This window comes from Vulpes lagopus, chromosome 3 (assembly GCF_018345385.1).
Source record: "Vulpes lagopus strain Blue_001 chromosome 3, ASM1834538v1, whole genome shotgun sequence".
Lineage (NCBI taxonomy): Eukaryota > Metazoa > Chordata > Mammalia > Carnivora > Canidae > Vulpes > Vulpes lagopus.
This window is the reverse complement of record NC_054826.1, coordinates 91,382,268-91,399,640: the sequence shown is the minus strand read 5'-3', so window position 1 is coordinate 91,399,640 and position 17,373 is coordinate 91,382,268. Positions and strand designations below refer to the sequence as shown.

General features: G+C 43.6%; 1 protein-coding gene and 1 long non-coding RNA gene across 8 annotated transcripts in view; one reads left to right on the top strand and one right to left on the bottom strand.

The window, feature by feature from the left end:
• The window catches only part of AUTS2 (activator of transcription and developmental regulator AUTS2), a 1,147,829-nt gene that overhangs the window by 1,094,107 nt on the left and 36,349 nt on the right, over nucleotides 1-17,373 (top strand). The gene's annotated exons all lie outside the window — the stretch shown is intronic.
• On the bottom strand, nucleotides 1,439-5,524 carry LOC121487451. Its single transcript, XR_005986842.1, has 3 exons — nucleotides 3,904-5,524; nucleotides 2,386-3,486; nucleotides 1,439-1,745 (listed from the first exon to the last, which is right to left on the bottom strand). It is a non-coding gene; the product is annotated as an uncharacterized LOC121487451 (long non-coding RNA).

Genomic DNA, 17,373 nt, shown 5'->3' with positions numbered 1-17,373 from the left:
ACTATCATAAATAAATAAAAATTAAATTAAAAAAAAAAAAAGAGCCTCTATAAACCCAAGGGAATGGTAGGAAAGATTTTTCAACAGGTGGGTAGATCTTCATCTCACACCAGGATAAATTTCAAATGAACTAACAAATTAAATATATTGTCCCCTCAAAGCAACCAAAAGTTACTAAGCCAGTGATAAAAGCCTTTAGATTACATAGATTATTCTTTAGGAGTGGTCATGATGAAGAATAGATGTTATTTTGGAAATATACATACAGTATCAAATGGTACAGGAATTGCAGAGAAAAGTGAAATAGTAAGCATACTCTATTGCTGATTTAGGACTTTAGGAATAGGTATTGTTGCTTTTAGTTTTCCAAACTTAGTGATGTCGTTGGAATATTTTTTCTTTTCAATTTATTTACTTGAGAGAGAGCATACACAAGCTGGAGGGGCACGGAGAGGGAGAGAGAATCTCGAGCAGACTGCACTGAGCACAGAGCCTGACTCAGGGCTCGATCTCATGACCAAGAGTCAGATGCTTAACCAACTGCACCATCCAGGCGCCTTGATGTGACCAGAGTATTTGTTTGAAGGCAACCATATTTATAATGTATATGTTTTAAGTTCAACCGTATTTTTAAAAATGTTGAGTCAGGGCTTTTTGTGGCTAGTTGTTCATCCATCCAAGTAAGAATGACTTGCAGAGGGATTGATTCTGATAAACGGGGTCATGAATGGAAAGACTTTGTCATGGTGAAGAGGGCACTGGGTGAGAGGCACTGACCTGTACTGGAGATGAAAATGTCTGCTGTTCATTACATCCTCAAAGCCAGCTTATCAGAGTTGTATTTCCTATATCATATATTCAGGAGGAGATTGTTTCCTCAAAGTGCATCTTTGACTGCTGGAAAGATCTAGGCATAACCTAGATTGATTGTACAAGAGAGTCGTAAATATGGCCTTCGATTCCCCAGTGCTCCACCTCCTCACCCCTTCCACCTCCTTGTAAATCATGGGCAGTCACCAGCCCTGGCTGTCATTCCAGCACATTAACAGAGAGAAGGGGTCTTATTGTTCATTGAGTCCCTCTGTTAGCCCAGTTTTACCCTCTAAACAGACTAAAACTTTAACTGTAAGTGTTCACAAGGCGAAAAGTTACTCTCCTTTTACTTCTTTAATGTGTATCTGGTGGATACCCGAGTACGCAGTGATAAATAGAAAAGGCAAGTAAACAACTCTGGATAATGCATGCAAACCAATGATTCTACAAGAGTGTTCTACGTGCATTTTCCATGTGCCCCTAGAACATATTTTCTCAGCCTACACCTTACAGCTCTATGGATGCAGAAAGGGCCCTAGAAAATTAGATTTGGCCAATGTTGCATCGTCTAGAAACATCCATAGTTGAAATTCTGCATAGTCCCTAGGATCAGAATGGAAACAGAAGGTCATGTTTCTGGTTTTGAGTCAGAAGGAATTTATTTTTGAAGTCCAGTTTGCTCTGTTCTTTGTGGTGTGGGATAGAAGCATCCTAACCTTTGGTGTCCAGTTATAGCTCATTTATATGTGATTTTTGGAGGAAGGAATAGTTGCCAGAGTGGGCCTGCATGCATTTTGCTTGGCTGCTCTGCTACTGTGTGCCTTCCTTGTTATCACGAAGCGCAGAAGTCCAGAGGAAAGGAGTAGCCAGGAGGGGTCACCAGGAGAAGCTCTCCTTCATCTGTTGCAGAACCCCAGGGGTCTGTAGGTAACCTTGAAGAGAGAAAAAAGTTATTGCCCATTTTATTGATGCTGTGATTAGCAGTAAAATATTATAATATAGACAGATTATTATACTGCAGCCAAGTAGCAGTAAAGAGAAGCATTTTGATATATAAATTTAATTAGGTTTTAAAATTTAGGCAGAAGAATTAACAAAGATCCCTACTGACGGCTTCTGCTGAAGACATTCCTAACGTAACTTGGTCAGATTGAGTCCATAAACGGTGCACTGAGATTAAGAGGTGTGGCCCGGGGGTGCCTCCGGGACTCAGTCAGTTAAGCATCTGCCTTTGGCTCAGGTCATGATCCCTGGGTCCTGGGATAGGGATCTGCTTCTCCTTCTCCCCACCTGTGCTTTCACTTCTCTGTCTCTCTCTCTCTCAAATAGAATATTTTTTTTTTAAAGGAGGTGTGGCCAAGTTATCCTTAGACTCCCAGGTGTGCAGTTAGGAGGCTTTGCCACTTTCTGGGACTTTGCTAAGAACTAGGAAGTGAGGCCATCTGGGTCCTAGTGTCCTAGAGGGAAGTCCGAGACATCAAGTTGTAAATGTGCAAATGTACTTGTGAATGGCAGTTCTCTCCAGGGGGAGGTGGCAGGCAGGTAAGGGAAACCCATGACCATTCTCCTTACTTTTTTAATTGAAGTATAGTTGACACATGGTGTTACATTAGTTTCAAGTGGGTAACATAGTGATTCTCTGACTCTATACATTGTGCTTTTCCCCCTGGTGCTACAACCTGTAACTCTTGAGGTGGTCATGTCTTCCAGATCAGAGAAACAGTGTTGTTGCTGCTTGAACAGATGAAAAGGCTCAGTAGAAACACACTAGTGTGGGTTTTTTTCTTCTTCTTAGCACATATTAAAGTGTGGGTTTTTTCAATTTTTTGGATGTATGGCATACATGTATGTGTAAAGCCGTGTAGCTGTGGGGTAAGGTACATGGCAGGCATGAAGAGAACCAGTGGGAAGCCCTCTTCCTTCACCCGGGATGAACTGCAAGTGCTGACACTGGCAGGGACGATCTGTGATGCACGATGCCAGGTCCCAAGGCTCAGTCCCCGGAAGCAGTGGTGACAGTCCACGGAGGAAAGGTGACCTTGTGCTTTCCAGGTGACTTTATCGCATCTCTCCCAGTTGGCAAGGAACGATGTTGGAATTTCAACTGTGTGGATTTTCTAATTTAAGCCCTTAACATGCTTGGAGTATGCTTATTTGAAAAGAAGGAAATGAATTTGGTTTAAAATGTCTTCCACACGTTCTGGGCATACAGAGTATGGAGAGGAGTCCAAGTCCACCTCCTGCCCCCAGTTTGTGGAGGCCACGTCCCCTGGGAAAGTTTTGATTTGCTGTTATTCTTTAATCCTGACGAGGTTTCGACGCCTTTCCCGCCCTACCTTGGCTCTCCAATTGTAGAGGAATTTTGAGCAACACATAACCTGGAAGGATCACACGTTCCTCTGGTACTGCTGGAATGAAGGGTGTTCCATGCAGATCTTTTTCTGTCTTCCCCACATGCTAGCTATAGAAACGTCTAACCGAGCGAAGGGCTTCAGTACCCACACCAGAAACCATGATCCAGAAACAAATCCAGACCAACGTTTACCAGCTACTCGCCCTGAGTTAGAATGAGTGGTCTTTTCAGAGGTGCCTGTGTTCACAGGATTGCCTTCAGGCACAGCTCCGGGAAGGTGCTGCAGCCACCCTGTGCCCTTGTCGGCCTCCTGGAGATGTCTGTGGCAAGGATCCAGGAGAGAAAAGGAAATGGAAAGCCTTTGGTTTGGGTTTTGTTTTTTATTGATGTACAACGGACATGCAGTATTCTGTTAGTACAACACACCAATTCGAATTTGTGTGCATTACGAACCGGTTACCACAATAGATCTAGGGTGACCACCTGTCAACCTAGAAAGCCACTACAATATTATTGGCTACATTCCCCATGCTGCGTATTACATTTCCATGACTCATTTATTTTGTAATCAACAGTTTGTATCTCTTAATGCTCTTCAGCCATTTCCCCCCTTAACCTGCCTTTCCTCTCGCAGCCACCAATCCGTTCTCTGTATCTATGTGTTTTGTTCTGTTTGTTTTGCTTTTTAGATATCACATATAAGTGAAATCTTGCAGGATTATTTTTCTCTGACTTACTTCACCTCACATGATGCTGTCTGGCTTCATCCATGTCATTGCAAATGGCAAGATTCCATTCTCTCTGATGGCTGAGTAATAGTCCATTGCAGATATACACCACATCTTTATCCATTCATTGGCCAGTGGACACTTGGGCTGCTTCCGTGTCCTGGCTGTTGTAAGTAAAGGTGCAGTGAATGTGAGGGTGCAAATACCTTCCCAAATTAGTGCTTTTATTTTCTTCAAATAGATACTCAGGAGTGGAACTGCTGGATCACATGGTAGTTCTATTTTTAACTTTTTCAAGACCTTCCATACTCTGCCACTATGACTACACTAATTTATGTTCCCACAAACAGTGCACGAAGGGTTCCTTTCCCTCCAAATCCTCCCTAATACTTGTTTCTTGTGTTTTCTATTGTAGCCATTCTGACAGATGTGAGGTGATTAGCTCACTATAGTTTTGATGGTAAGTCTGTGGTTGGTAGAAATATTAAATAGGTATAAGATGTTTGTTTGATTTTCTGTGGGTACCCATCCTGACCTCTTCTTATGCTTTTTGTTTTTCCTGTATCATAGATCCTTTTTTATCTATAAAAAATCTCCAGACAGCGTGATTTCAGTGATGTGTCTGGCTCTAAAGTTAGGAGATAGAGAAGAATTGTGGCTTGCCTTAGAATCACAAAACTATTTTTTAATAACTGGAATTACAGAACCTTTGACCAGAGAAAGATCTGAAAGATGATCCTAGACTCAGCCTTTTGTCCACCAGTCTTCTCTCTGTAGCATCCTTGCCAGATGGTCACGAAGCCTGTGCTTGAACACCCCTGAGACACCTTTCCAGAGCTCTGTTCTCTCTTAGAAAAGTCTCATTTTGGGGGGCCAGGGTCTGTTTCCCAGGCAGCAGGTCCCCTGGGGAGCCGTTTTATACAAGCCTACTTCCTCTTGCAAAAGACAACCTGCCCTTCAGATATTGGAAGACAGCAGCATTTCCTGCTCTCCTCCCTTCCCCCTTCGTGCAGCCACTACCAATGGCTTTGATTCAGTTCATCATCCTTTGAACTCATTCTAGCTTACCTATGCCCTGATAGAGTAAGGTTTGCACAACCTGATTCTCCCAATATGGTTTAACCAGTACCTTTCATCCTCCTGTTCTCGGTTACTCATTTTTCCTAAGACAGCCAAAACTTGCATTAGAATTGCTTTTGGCTTAAAAAAAAAAAAAAAAAAAAGAATTGCTTTTGGCTGATTTGAGCTTACTGCAAAGTGCATGCAAGTACCAACTGTTTTCAAATAAAGGAAAGGAGAGGCAAGGCTTAGTAACAGGTTTTTAAAAGTCCTAAACGTTTTTAAGTACACACTTAACAATGGGTGGTGCTACTGTGGTTCCTTTCTTTTCTTTTCTTAACCCATCATTTATTTCAGCTTGTTAAGCTTTGGGGATTCATATTTCTGTCATTGAGAGTTAGTCCTTCCTTCCTTTGAGATTGCAGAGGACTTTGTGATACATTTATTAGAGCTTTTACTACATTGCATTATGGCTATTTATGTCTTCCTCCATTCAGATATGAGTTCCGCCAGGATAGCAATCATACCTCATCATCCTTCTCTCTCTCTCTCTCTCTCTCTCTCCATCACTTAGGTCATAGTCAGTAAGCTCCAGATATTTTTGTTGAATGAATGAGTCAAAAAGATTTGTTCTCTCAATTTCTGCATATTGATAAATAATTTAACTGGTAAGTAAGTTGAAAAGGACAGTAGGTGGATGCCTTTTGCACCCATCAGACAGACACTCTCCTTGGGACTATTGATCCATTCTTTGTAAAAACAAGGTTCTCTCTGCCATGAATTCACTTAATTGTATAGTCAACGCTGCTGTAATGTTGTGTACATGTGCCTAGGAAATCACTGTGCAATGCATCACAGGATAATTGCAACCCTAGGGCTTGGGGAGAAAATACATTAGGAATACAAAAATTTCATCACTCACAATTTTTTTTTAAAGATAGGGACCTTATAAAAATAGTAACTTAGTTTTATGCATGTTAAATGGTTAAGAAATGGGGCACCTGGGTGGCTCAGTTGGTTAAGCATCTGCCTTCTGCTCAGATCATGATCACAGGGCCCTGGGATCCAGCCCTAACTCAGGTGGGGCTCCCTGCACAAAGGGGGTCTGCTTCTCCCTGTCCCTCTGCTGCTTCCCCTGCTCGTGCTCTCTCTCTGTATCAAATATATAAATAAAATCTTTTAAAATAATGGATAAGAGGGACGCCTGGGTGGCTCAATGGTTGAGCATCTGCCTTTGGCTCAGGGCGTGATTCTGGAGTCCCAGGATCGAGTCCCACATCAGGCTCCCTGTGAGGAGTCTGCTTCTCCCTCTGTCTCTGCCTCTCTGTGTCTCTCATGAATGAATAAATAAAATCTTTTAAAAAAAAATAATGGATAAGAAATACGTAAGTGCTACAGTCAATATGGTGCTTACCTTGATAAAGGCCTGAAAGGCAGCTTGTGGAAGAGGATGTTGGAAGTGTTGCACTGCGGCTTGTGAGCCATCATGAGGAAGGGAAAGCAGCCGCACCGGATGTGGACAGTGAGCGTAGGTAGCCGGCAGGTGTTGAAGGTGTGCGCAGTCTGTGTGTTCCTGCAGGCTTGGCTCAGCGCGGTGCGCTTCTCCGCCTTCACCTAGGCTTTCTTGCGGAAGGATTGCACATAAACAAACCCAGCATTCACAGCAGAACAAATTCACATTCTCAAAACAAGTGGTATAGCAGTCCCTCATTCTGTTTTCTCATTCTGTTTCTCACTTGATTGGTAAAACATCTTTTGTGTTTCTTAAAAGTGTTCCAGACACTGCTGCAGACGTTCTAATGCCCACTCACTCTGAAGAAGCTCCTGTCTTAAAGATTAGTTCGTTTTTATTAGGAGGAATGAAAATAAATGTTAAAGAGACAGACTTGGCTCATCCAGCCACTTTGCGGAGTTCCCTCCAACCAAGAGTTTTTTTGTTTGTTTGTTTGTTTTTGTTTGTTGTTTGTTGTTTGTTTTTTGTAAGTCCGGTCCCTTGTTGCAGTTAGCAGATTTCTCTAAACTTTGAAAGGTAGAGTTTGAATGACTCTTACTTTTCAGTTAGTCTGTTCAAGAGATGGTTTCTTGAGCAGAACAGAGGAAAGACTTGTATTTTACCTATCTAGTTTCTGCTTTAAAAATAAGATTTGGGGATCCCTGGGTAGCTCGGTGGTTTAGCGCCTGCCTTCAGCCCAGGGCGTGATCCTGGAGTCCCTGGATCGAGTCCCACATCAGGCTCCCTGCATGGAGCCTGCTTCTCCCTCTGCCTGTGTCTCTGCCTCCCTCTCTCTCTCTCTCCCTCTCTCTCTCTCTCTCTCTCTGTCTCTCATGAATAAATAAAATCTTTAAAAAACAAATAAATAAAAATAAAATTTCACCTCATAAAATTTACACAGGTGTGATTTATTGATGGCTTTAATTGAGAATAGGCTAATGTGCCAGTATAATCACGGACTCTTGGAATTAGAAAGAACCCCAGATATTAGGAGGACCAGACTTCTCTTAGATTCAGATGAAGAAATCTAGGCACTAAGAGGCAAAGTTACTGGCTAATTGGTGACAAAGCCAGAATGTGAATCCAGTTAATTTCTGAACTATAATATATTGCCTCTCCAAATTGTGTCATAAGGCAGATACAGGTTTTATTCACTTAGGGAGAAATCTAAACTGAGGTTCCTGGGTGGCTCAGTTGGTTAAGCATTCAACTCTTGATTTCAGTCCAAGTCTTAATCTTGGGATAATGAGTTCAAGCCCTGCATTGAGCTCCACACTGGATGTGGAGCTTGCTTGCTTACTTACATACATATGTAAAATCTAATTAGTTAATTAATATAAACATTATTTCAGTTTCTCCATGTAGTCATCGAGTCATACCAATCTATTCATAAACTATGCATAAACACAATTCATAAACACTCCCCACTGTTTTATTAGTGTTTCTGTGTAAAATCTGGTAATACACAACCTCACCAAGGTATGTCTTCTTCAGACTGCATGCTCTATAATTACACGTCTTTGTTGGGGCAGATGGAAAACTGTGTGTCTTTGTACTCAAAAAGATTTAAGCATTTGCCGTGAATTGATCTGGGATTTTGAAGGAAAAACATCCCTGGTTATGTTTGTGGAATTTGTGGTGCATTACAGAGGATTAAGATTTCATTGCCTCTAGGCAGGACACGCTTTCTTTTCCAGTTGATGGGTTTTATTTTGTTTACATCTGTTCCCCCCAGTCCCCATCACTGACTGGGGAATTGTGTCTGAAGTGCACCTCTGTGAGATGCACAGACTTAGCTGGGGCCTTCAAGACGGACCCATTGGCCTTGGCCACCTCGCCTGGGAGCCGTAGTCATTTCTAGTATACAAGGCGTTGGGGCAGCACCTGAAGAGAACAGGAAGGGATGATTAAAAATGTTGGATGAATGATAATCTCCCCCTCCCCCGTTTTTGTGTAGGAGAGGAATTAACGAATGTGTTTTAAGCCCCTACTGTTTGCAAAGCTTTTTTAAATTGTTCTTAGAGGTAAGTTTTATTTTAAACCTGGGAGGTAGGTGTTATTTCCCTCAGGGGGGTATTTGAATTCTAAACCCAATGCTCTGAAAACACGGGATTTCAACTGGAATCCTTTGTCCTAAGGGACATCTGAATGGCTAAGCAGTGGAGCATCTGCCTTCAGCTTAGGTCCCCAAGTCCTGGGATCTAGTCCCACATCAGGCTCCCTGCATGGAGCCTGCTTCTCTCTCTGCCTGTGTGTCTGCCTCTCTCTCTGTCTTTCATGAATAAATAAATAAAATCTTTTAAAGAAAAATCATTTGTCCTAAGGATGGTTGTTAGGAGAAAGCAATTTATAGATCTGAATAAATCAGGGTCTAAAGACCTATAACTAGTGTCAGTGGTTAAAAATAGACTCCAGGGGTAAAGGCCTTTCAGCCATTTGTGTGTGGTAGAGCGGACCAGGTTGTGGGCCTGCACGTTTCTGGTGTGCAGGCGTGAGCCGAGTTGCCCTCTGCTTTATCTTGCTCTTTCTAGGCTGTCTCCTCCTGTGTTTAAGGTCAGGACTGCAGAATGGCTTTCAGTTCTGCCTTGGGACTGATTAAAAGCCCTCCTTGTCCCCGAGCGAGGAGGAAATTCTAAAAAGGGGCCTGTGTCAATTCAGCCAGCCTGCAGGGCCGCGGGGACACAAGGCGGAGCAGGTGCCATAGCATCGTGGGCTCCCGCCAGGCCCAGGGCGTGCTCGGCTGCGTGCAGCCAAGGAGCCGGGGCGCCGGCCCAGTGCAAAGCGCAACCCCAGCTCAGAGACCCGGCCACGGAGGCCCCGAGGCGGCTCTGCGTCTTTGTTCAGTTCAGGTGTCTAGGTGTCTGGGCTGCGGGCATGAATCCTCAAGCGGCAGCGTCTCTCCGGAGCGATAGGTGCTCTTCTGTTGCGGGAGGAGCTTTTACCCCTGAAAGATTTGAGATCTCAGATTTAAATGGCACTTGAGGTCCGGTAAAAGAGCCGGGGCGCCAAGACTTTCCAAAGCAGGATTACCCTCCTAAGTGTTCTCGAGCTGATTGGGCAGAGAGGACGGAGCGCGCTTGCTGTCACCCTGCGGATTGCATCGCAGTAAGACCTTTCCTCAGGGGAAGGGTGACCTGACGGTGACATTTTCAATCTGAGATCTTTTTGCAGCGTTAAAAAATTAACTCTTTCCCTGTGCCTTATTGGAGAGGCCCTTATTTTATAAACCTTCATTTTATGATTGCTCCCTGTTTGAGTTATGATGTGTGTGTGTGTGTCTCCCAGGTGTATTTTGCAATCCTAGAGGTCTTCTCCCCTCCTTCACCCTCCAACTCCTCCATGTGCATGTTGAACTCCATTATTGTGTAGGTATAGTTCTTTCTAGTGCTTATTGCTCCTTCTTTGGTGTTTCATTGCTGGGTAATTTTACTATTTCGTTTTTAGCTGTTCTCTATAGCTAATTTTTAAGACTTTTTTTTATTTTGGTTTTCTCCTAGAGTGCATTAAGCTGATTGCACCATTATTTGACTTTGTATCACCTTTGTGGATTTCAACTCTGGGTTCTGTTGAAAATTTAAATACTGTAGAAGGTGAACTGACACCTCCCCAGGACTATTCCCCAGGTTCTCGCAGCTATGTATGTTTTCTCAATTTTTAAATACGCGTAAAATTGCCTTTTTATACTCTTAAAGTCTGTAGACTACTCAGATGCACCGTGCAGACAGTAAGCCTATTCCTAGAGAAGCTTGGCCTACCTTTGATTTTTAAGATCTCTCTCCTTTAACATGATGCGCTTCTGATTGCCCTGCTTTTTTTGTTGTACCAAAAAACCTCCCAAACTATTAGAATCTTTTATGATTCAAAACAGAACATTAGTTTTATTATATATCAAAAATGGATGCTTAAACTTCATAATAGCTTATAATTATTTTACATTTGCTTGTGTTATATACTATTATTTTATTGCAGTATAGTGTTCAATTATGGAAATGACTCCAAAGAGACATGATTTTTCTGGCTTAATGTGTAATTGTTTATTGAGTATTTTTCTCATTATAGAGATTTTTTTTTCCTTTTGAATTGCAGATATAAAGAAACTTACTTCGGTTTTGTAAACTGATTATTATGTGCCTAAATAAATCAAATATTTATCAAGTACTCACTATATGGAAGGCATTGTGTTTGGGATCAAAATAAAGACAGATTTTAAAAGGTCCCCTCCTCCTCTCAAGACATTAGTCCTGTGACTTAAATACCAATACAATATCTACTAAATGCCTCAGAAGTCCCACAGGCATTAAGTCTCTAGAAGTTCATCAGAGGGTTAGGGTGGTTGCCAGGGTCACAGGGGCTGGACATGGCTTAGCAAGGTCATTTGACCGAAACAGGGCTTTGGGAGGTGGAACTCCGAAGCACCTGTGTGTGTGTGAAGGGAGTGTGGAACTCCTGGGTGATGGTCAGGAACAGAGGAAGAGTAGAGCAGCAGACCATGGAGAGGAGCTGGGGGTTTATTGTACGTATGGGGAGAAGCCATTGGAAAGTTTCAAACACGGGCCTGCCATGACAGCATGATCTGATTTATATTTTAAAGGCTCCCCGAGGCTGCTGGGGAGCAGCAGATTCTGAAACTATTGTTTTATTTGTGTTAAATGGCCTCATAAGCAGTAATACACACCTGAGCCCTTGATTAACATAAGGGAGAATGTAAATACATCCATGCAGTGATTCTGAGCTTCAAGGATGGGTATGAAGGAGCCAGAGTGGGAGGGAGTGGGCTTGATTGTAGTCATGTTGAACCAGGGATGATGGTGAGACAGTCACGTACACATGGTCTTCAGGCATTTGAAAAGAAACAGAACAAATGCCGTGCTACCTTCTGCCATTCTGGTTTGAAGACCTCACTGAAGATAAAGTTCAGGTATTTGCAGGAGGGTTGAAGTCATCGTGATAGTACATGCCCCAAGCCTCCGCTTTGGACTTTGCCTTTCAGGATTGCAGGTTTAAGTGGGAGGCAACACTACTGTTTTAGTGACTTACTCTAGTCCCACATCTACCCCAAGGACAGTTACTGTTTCCCACTGTATTTCTGGAGAATGATGTCAGCATTTCAGATTTGAGAGGCGACTCAAGCAGATGGGTAGTTTCAGAGTCCAGAGTGCTAACCATTTTACCTCAGAGCCCCAAGGATAGGTCGTTTCTAGTAGGCTGGTGTCCTCATTGTTCTCACTGCCTTCTAGATGTGGAGCTTCACATTTTATATTTGAGCATGTTTCCTTTTTCTGAGATAAGTTGATAATGAAATAATGACAAGTGATGAACTATTGGTAAGAGATTCTGTTTTTCTACCAAATATTTATTACATGGGTGGTTTCTAGAACATCAATTTAAGGATTGGTAGACTTATTCTTTTTTTTTAAATATTTTATTTTTATTTATTCATGAGAGAGGCGCAGAGACACAGGCAGAGGGAGAAGCAGGCTCCATGCAGGGAGCCAGATGCGGGACTCGATCCTGGGACCCCAGGATCGCGCCCTGGGCCAAAGGCAGGCACTAAACCGTTAAGCCACCCAGGGATTCCCCCCCCCTTTTTTTGGTAGACTTTAAAGAATATAAAATATTTCAAATATAGAACATAACAGCACCCTGCTCCCACCCCCATACACACACACACACACACACACACACACATTCTATTTTTAGAAAATTTTACCTAGTCACTTGGTGTCAGGACTCTTATTTATACAAGATGTAGTATCTGTCAAAATCTGTGCAAATGAAGAGGATACTGTTCATTAACCTCCAGGTGAAATACTTGAGAAGATTGAGTTCTGGAATGGGAAAGGAAAATAATGATTATGTTCTTCTGAGGAACGCACCCCCAACATCTTATTAGGAAGCTTATGGAATCTCAGAGGTCATCTAGCCCAGATTCCTTCCCATTCCATGACTAACAACTCACTCCTCAGAATTTTGGTCATGGTCGTTCAAGACACAAATGTCCTCTTGACATTTCCAGTGAAAAGCAAAACAGAACATTAACAGCCCGGACTGTTTCTGATGAAAAGTCTGCTCTGCAGTATGCATCCTTTGGTCTTAGTTCTGCCCACGATGTTATTCACAGTAGATGTGCTACCTCTTCCATGCGACAGTCATCAGGTCCTTGATGGTGGCTCGTGGCCATGCTTACAGGCAAGACCCTGTAACTCCCTGTTCTACATGCTGAGTAACCCGGTGAATGTACGTGGACCCAGGATGGGAAATAATCCCCATAAATAAGAGCTCACCGTTGCTAGCTTTCATTATCGTGCAGTACTGGAGGCAGCTTCTGCTCTATCTCCCCCTACCCCACGCAGGCCACAGCTTACAGGCTGGTGAAGAACCCACCCTAGAAGGAATGAAGGAAGTAATTTCCAACAGCGGGCCTTGGGTGGTGGATACATAGAATGATTGGCGACCTTGTGGATGGCATCCCTCAGCCACGGAGCTTGCAGAGGCTTTCCAGGACTCCCAGTAGCCTATACAACAGAGCTTTGCAAACTTGAACCTGCATGTGGATGGGGGCTGTGAATTTAACGCTGTAATGAGATCCCAGGTGATGTTAGCGTTACTGGTATATGGACCACACTTGGAATAGCACAGTCATAGAATACATCAGAATCACAGTGTGGGGGGGCCGATGGTTTGAGATGAGAAAGGTCAAAACTTACCTAGAGAAATTGTCAGAGTCCTCTTTTCCCTGATCTTTCTCCTTTAACTAAAGAATCAAAAGCTCTATGTGATATCAGGGAAAAAAGCAGTTTTCATAGATTCATGCTAAAGGCATCTGTGAGACTCACACATAAGCTACTGAGACAGATTGCAGGCACTTGGCAGCACCTGGGTCCCATGGGCCATAGCAGGTTGTTTGAACAGACTTGGGGACTTTTGTCATCTGTCCTCAGCAGTACAGGCAGGCAAGCCTGAGAGCTGATGGAACATTCCTTGCCAAAGCATGGTAACCGTTTCCCAAGGCAAAACCCACTTCTCACAGTGGCCTGTTGAGAACAGGACAGGAGTGGCTCTTGGAACTTTTCCACTGGGCATTGCGAAAACATTGGTTTTAGGATATTTGATGATGCGTTGAAGGAGTAGCCTCGTCCTCTACTACTTACCAAATGGCAGCTGTGTGAACTCGGTAGAGAAGTGACTGGTGGCGCGGATTTTGCTTGTGAGAATGACCCCCCTCCTCACCCTGCCCTGCCCCCCTACCCCGCAGCTCTCTTGGTACAGCATGGGTCCAGGGCCAGAGAGGTCCGCATGCCCTGGTGTCTGTGATTCTTTCCTCCCTTCTCTCCAAGACAGAAACACTTGGTTGCCACTATGATGACTCACAAATTTGCTCTGCTCCTTCATACTAGGCTAACCTAAGACCTTTCTGATACCTGGACCCTGAAAAGAGGGGATTTTGAGGGAAAAGAAGTAGATACAGGGATGTTGCCTGATGCAGGTGACACTCATTTTAGAGAAAGTGTGCATGTTCTTGCAGACTCCAAAGCAGTGAGTGAGCCAGTGTGGACTGGAACTTCTGTAGCTGGAAGCTCAGCTGATACTCATAGCCCTGCATTGCAAAGGGTTGAGAGGACACCTGGGGGACAGGAGTATTTGTATTTCGAACCTAGGACCCGAGGAAGAACCGGGGTGGGAGTTCTAACATGCCATCATCAAACCCCCACAGAGCGTCTTTACTGAGTCACAGTGATCATCTAATCTGTGCCTGGAATCAGATAAAAACAGGTCACAGTGTGCAAAGCAGGAAAGTAGAGTGATTGGTAATACTTCTGTACATCTTTGGTGCTGGTGTCTTTTACCTTTGACCTTGAGAAAATCATCTTTGGTAAAAATCAGAGGGTTTAAAATAAGGTTTAACCTAGAGCCAGTCATTTGCCAACCTTCATGGGCATGATAGCCTTTTAGAGTGTGAATGTTATTAGCTAGATGCCTCATTCCATAGCTCATAATATCATAAACATATTGATACCACAGGCAAGTACAGATCCAGGCAAGATTGCCTATCACAGTAAGCGACAAAAAAGGACATATTACACCAAAGAATTTTTGCCACAGAAGGTGACCAGGATCAGACTGGCCTCATGATTATTGCCCCTCTGACTCTGGACGTGAAACCTTTGGCCAAAGACATTAGAAATGAGCAGCGGGCCACCCTCTCGTGAGGAAGGTGTCCCATCTGTCAACAGATCTGTGAGCGACAGGGAGCTTTCTAGCATATTCGTTGCTCCCGGAGGGAGCGCTGCCTCAAGCAACATGACATTCTTTTCTTCTCATTCATATCCCCAACTCCACTGTACTGGGTGTGAAAGGTAGGAGACTTTTTTTTTTTTTTTTTTTTTAGCAGCCAAATACCTAAAGTTAAAATTTATTTTCAATGCTTTGGTCCCACCTCTTGGAGAATTCCCAGAATAAGCACATGGGCTCCCTGTTGTCTTCAAGTATAAAGAATGTGTGCTGTGGCTATTCTTAGGGCAATACCCTTGTCCCTAGATTTGCTGCTTATTCAGAGTGAGCAGGCCATGGTACGTGAATCCAGACATGCGGTTGAAACTCCTTTTAGAACCTTCCCTTGTTAGGACCCCTGGTTGTACCCTAGGGACACAGAAGTATCATGTTAGATGTGGGGCAGGCACCGGTTTGAAAGGTGGTTGTGCTTGTGTGTGTACACATGCGCAGTGTCATGTGGGCCAGGCGGGGCTGATGAGGACAGGCCAGGAAACTGAGGTCCATGGGAGGGGCCAGAGGGCAGAGGCAGAGACATGCTGTGGATGGAAACCAAGATCATCAAGAGGTGATCTTGTCCAACTGGTGAGTACGGATGCTGGCAGAAGGACACAAGCAAAAATAATGGGGAGATGTCTTTGAGGCCAAAGCACGGAGGCCTGGGCTTTCCAGAAACTAGGACTTGGAGTTTTTCCAGTGTTCTTGACGTGCCTGGGGATTTTATCCTTCGATAAAATCAGGTCTGCACACATCCCAGGACACATTTCCTTTGCTTTGGGTCTAAGACTGGTCCTTGGGGCCAGTTTAGCAGGACTGTGCTATAGATAGAAGTGACCATTGATAACCCAGAATCAATAAAATATATCGATACCTTCATTAGCTCTGATTAGTTCAGTTTATCTCTGAACCTTACAGATAACAAACGCTGCATGGGAAGGCCATGGGTCTCCCTGATGGCCATGTCCATGCTTTTTCCTCTACTGTGTCTTATGCTCTCAGCCTCCAGCTCCTGGAAGCTAGGGTGGCTTCTTGATCATCTCTCTACCCTCAGGATCTGGCCCATGAAGCAACACCAGCCTTTTCCTTGTATGAAGTGAAAAACCCAATTACAGATAGGATGTTGACACTCTTAGTTTTGGTCAAGACTCTTATGCCCCCAGTTCTTCCCCCAGGAGATCACAGTCCACTTTTCACATGGCCCTCCATTGCTCTTATTTAGTAGAAACAACAGAAGAAATACAAGGCAAACCCAGGTTGACCTCCAGGGCCCACATTCTATAGGCGGAAGCCATCCTGGTGGCCTGCAGTGTGCATCTTCACAGTAGATCTCCCTGGAAGGCAGATTTTTGGCCTGAAGGCATCAGGAACATGGGCAAGTGCATAAAGGTTGATGCTTTCTGTGGTGCGGGGTGAATAAACTTGAAACAAATGTAAGGATGCTCACCTGCAGTCTGTTGCTGCTTCTTCAATGCCCACTCTAGGTTATTCTTGGAAACTCAGTAGTATCCGAACTAGCTTCCGTGATAACGGCAGCCCCTAACCTGCTGGCCCTGCACACCTTTCCCTCTCAGTAGGCATGCTGCTGTTTTGCCTGGCACAATGACTATTTTTTATGTTTGGGATTTTGCTTTTACTGGGAACCTGGGAGCCCTTAGAGGTTTGCGATACAGACTTCAGCCCGAAGCTTAGCCTCCCAGATGGTAATTAATGTTTACACAAAATGACAAGCACAAAATGGAATCTCTTTGAGCCCTGCCAAGCACCCACCATTCCCCCGATCTCCCACTCTCGCAGTGTTTGAAAATTAATTTGCCTTGAACAAACAGTGGGTTTTCCTCAATTTATTTGTACAGTTTCAGTGCCCGAGAAGAAGAGCCGCAAGGCTGAATGTCATCCTTCCATTCGTTCAAGTAATTGAATCTGCTAATGGAACAAACTGGTCTCTGTTTAATGATTTGAAGAAGAGAGGGAGAGGAGGAAGAGAGAGGTGTACATGAGAGGCAGTACTTTTCCTGCCAAATACCATTGGAATGTGGAGCCCAACAGAATCTAACACTTGGGGAGAGGGCCAAGTATTACTGAATAATTTCAGTTGTGCAGTTTTTGTTTTAAAAATATGTACAAAATACAGAGTCTTTGCTAAAAAGGAGATTTTGTTTGAGGCAAAAGAAGAGGCAAGAAGGTGTTTAGATAATGAGGGTGAAATCAGAGAGGGAGACAAAACATAAGAAGCAACTCCAGGAGACAAACTGGGGGTTCCCAGTGGGGAGCGGGAGGGGGTAACTGGGTGACGGGCATTGAGGAGGCACATGATGGGATGAGCACTGGGTGTTATACGCAACTGACGAATAACTGACCCTCTGCCTCTGAAACCAATCATACATTATATATTAATTGGATTTAAATAAAATAAAAAATATTTTTTTAAAAGATGGATATGACTAGTAGTTTGAACTAATTGTTGATTCACAGAAATTTGACACTTCCATGTATGTCTGGGCTTTTTAATGTAGAACCATTCAACATTTATTAATATTCCCCCTTTTCCTTAACTTAAAGTCTGGATTTCTTGCCACAACCCCCAGTCCCCCCCCCCCCCACACACACCCCACTCTTTATTTGGCTTATTAGTCTTCATTCCTTATTAGTCAGATCTT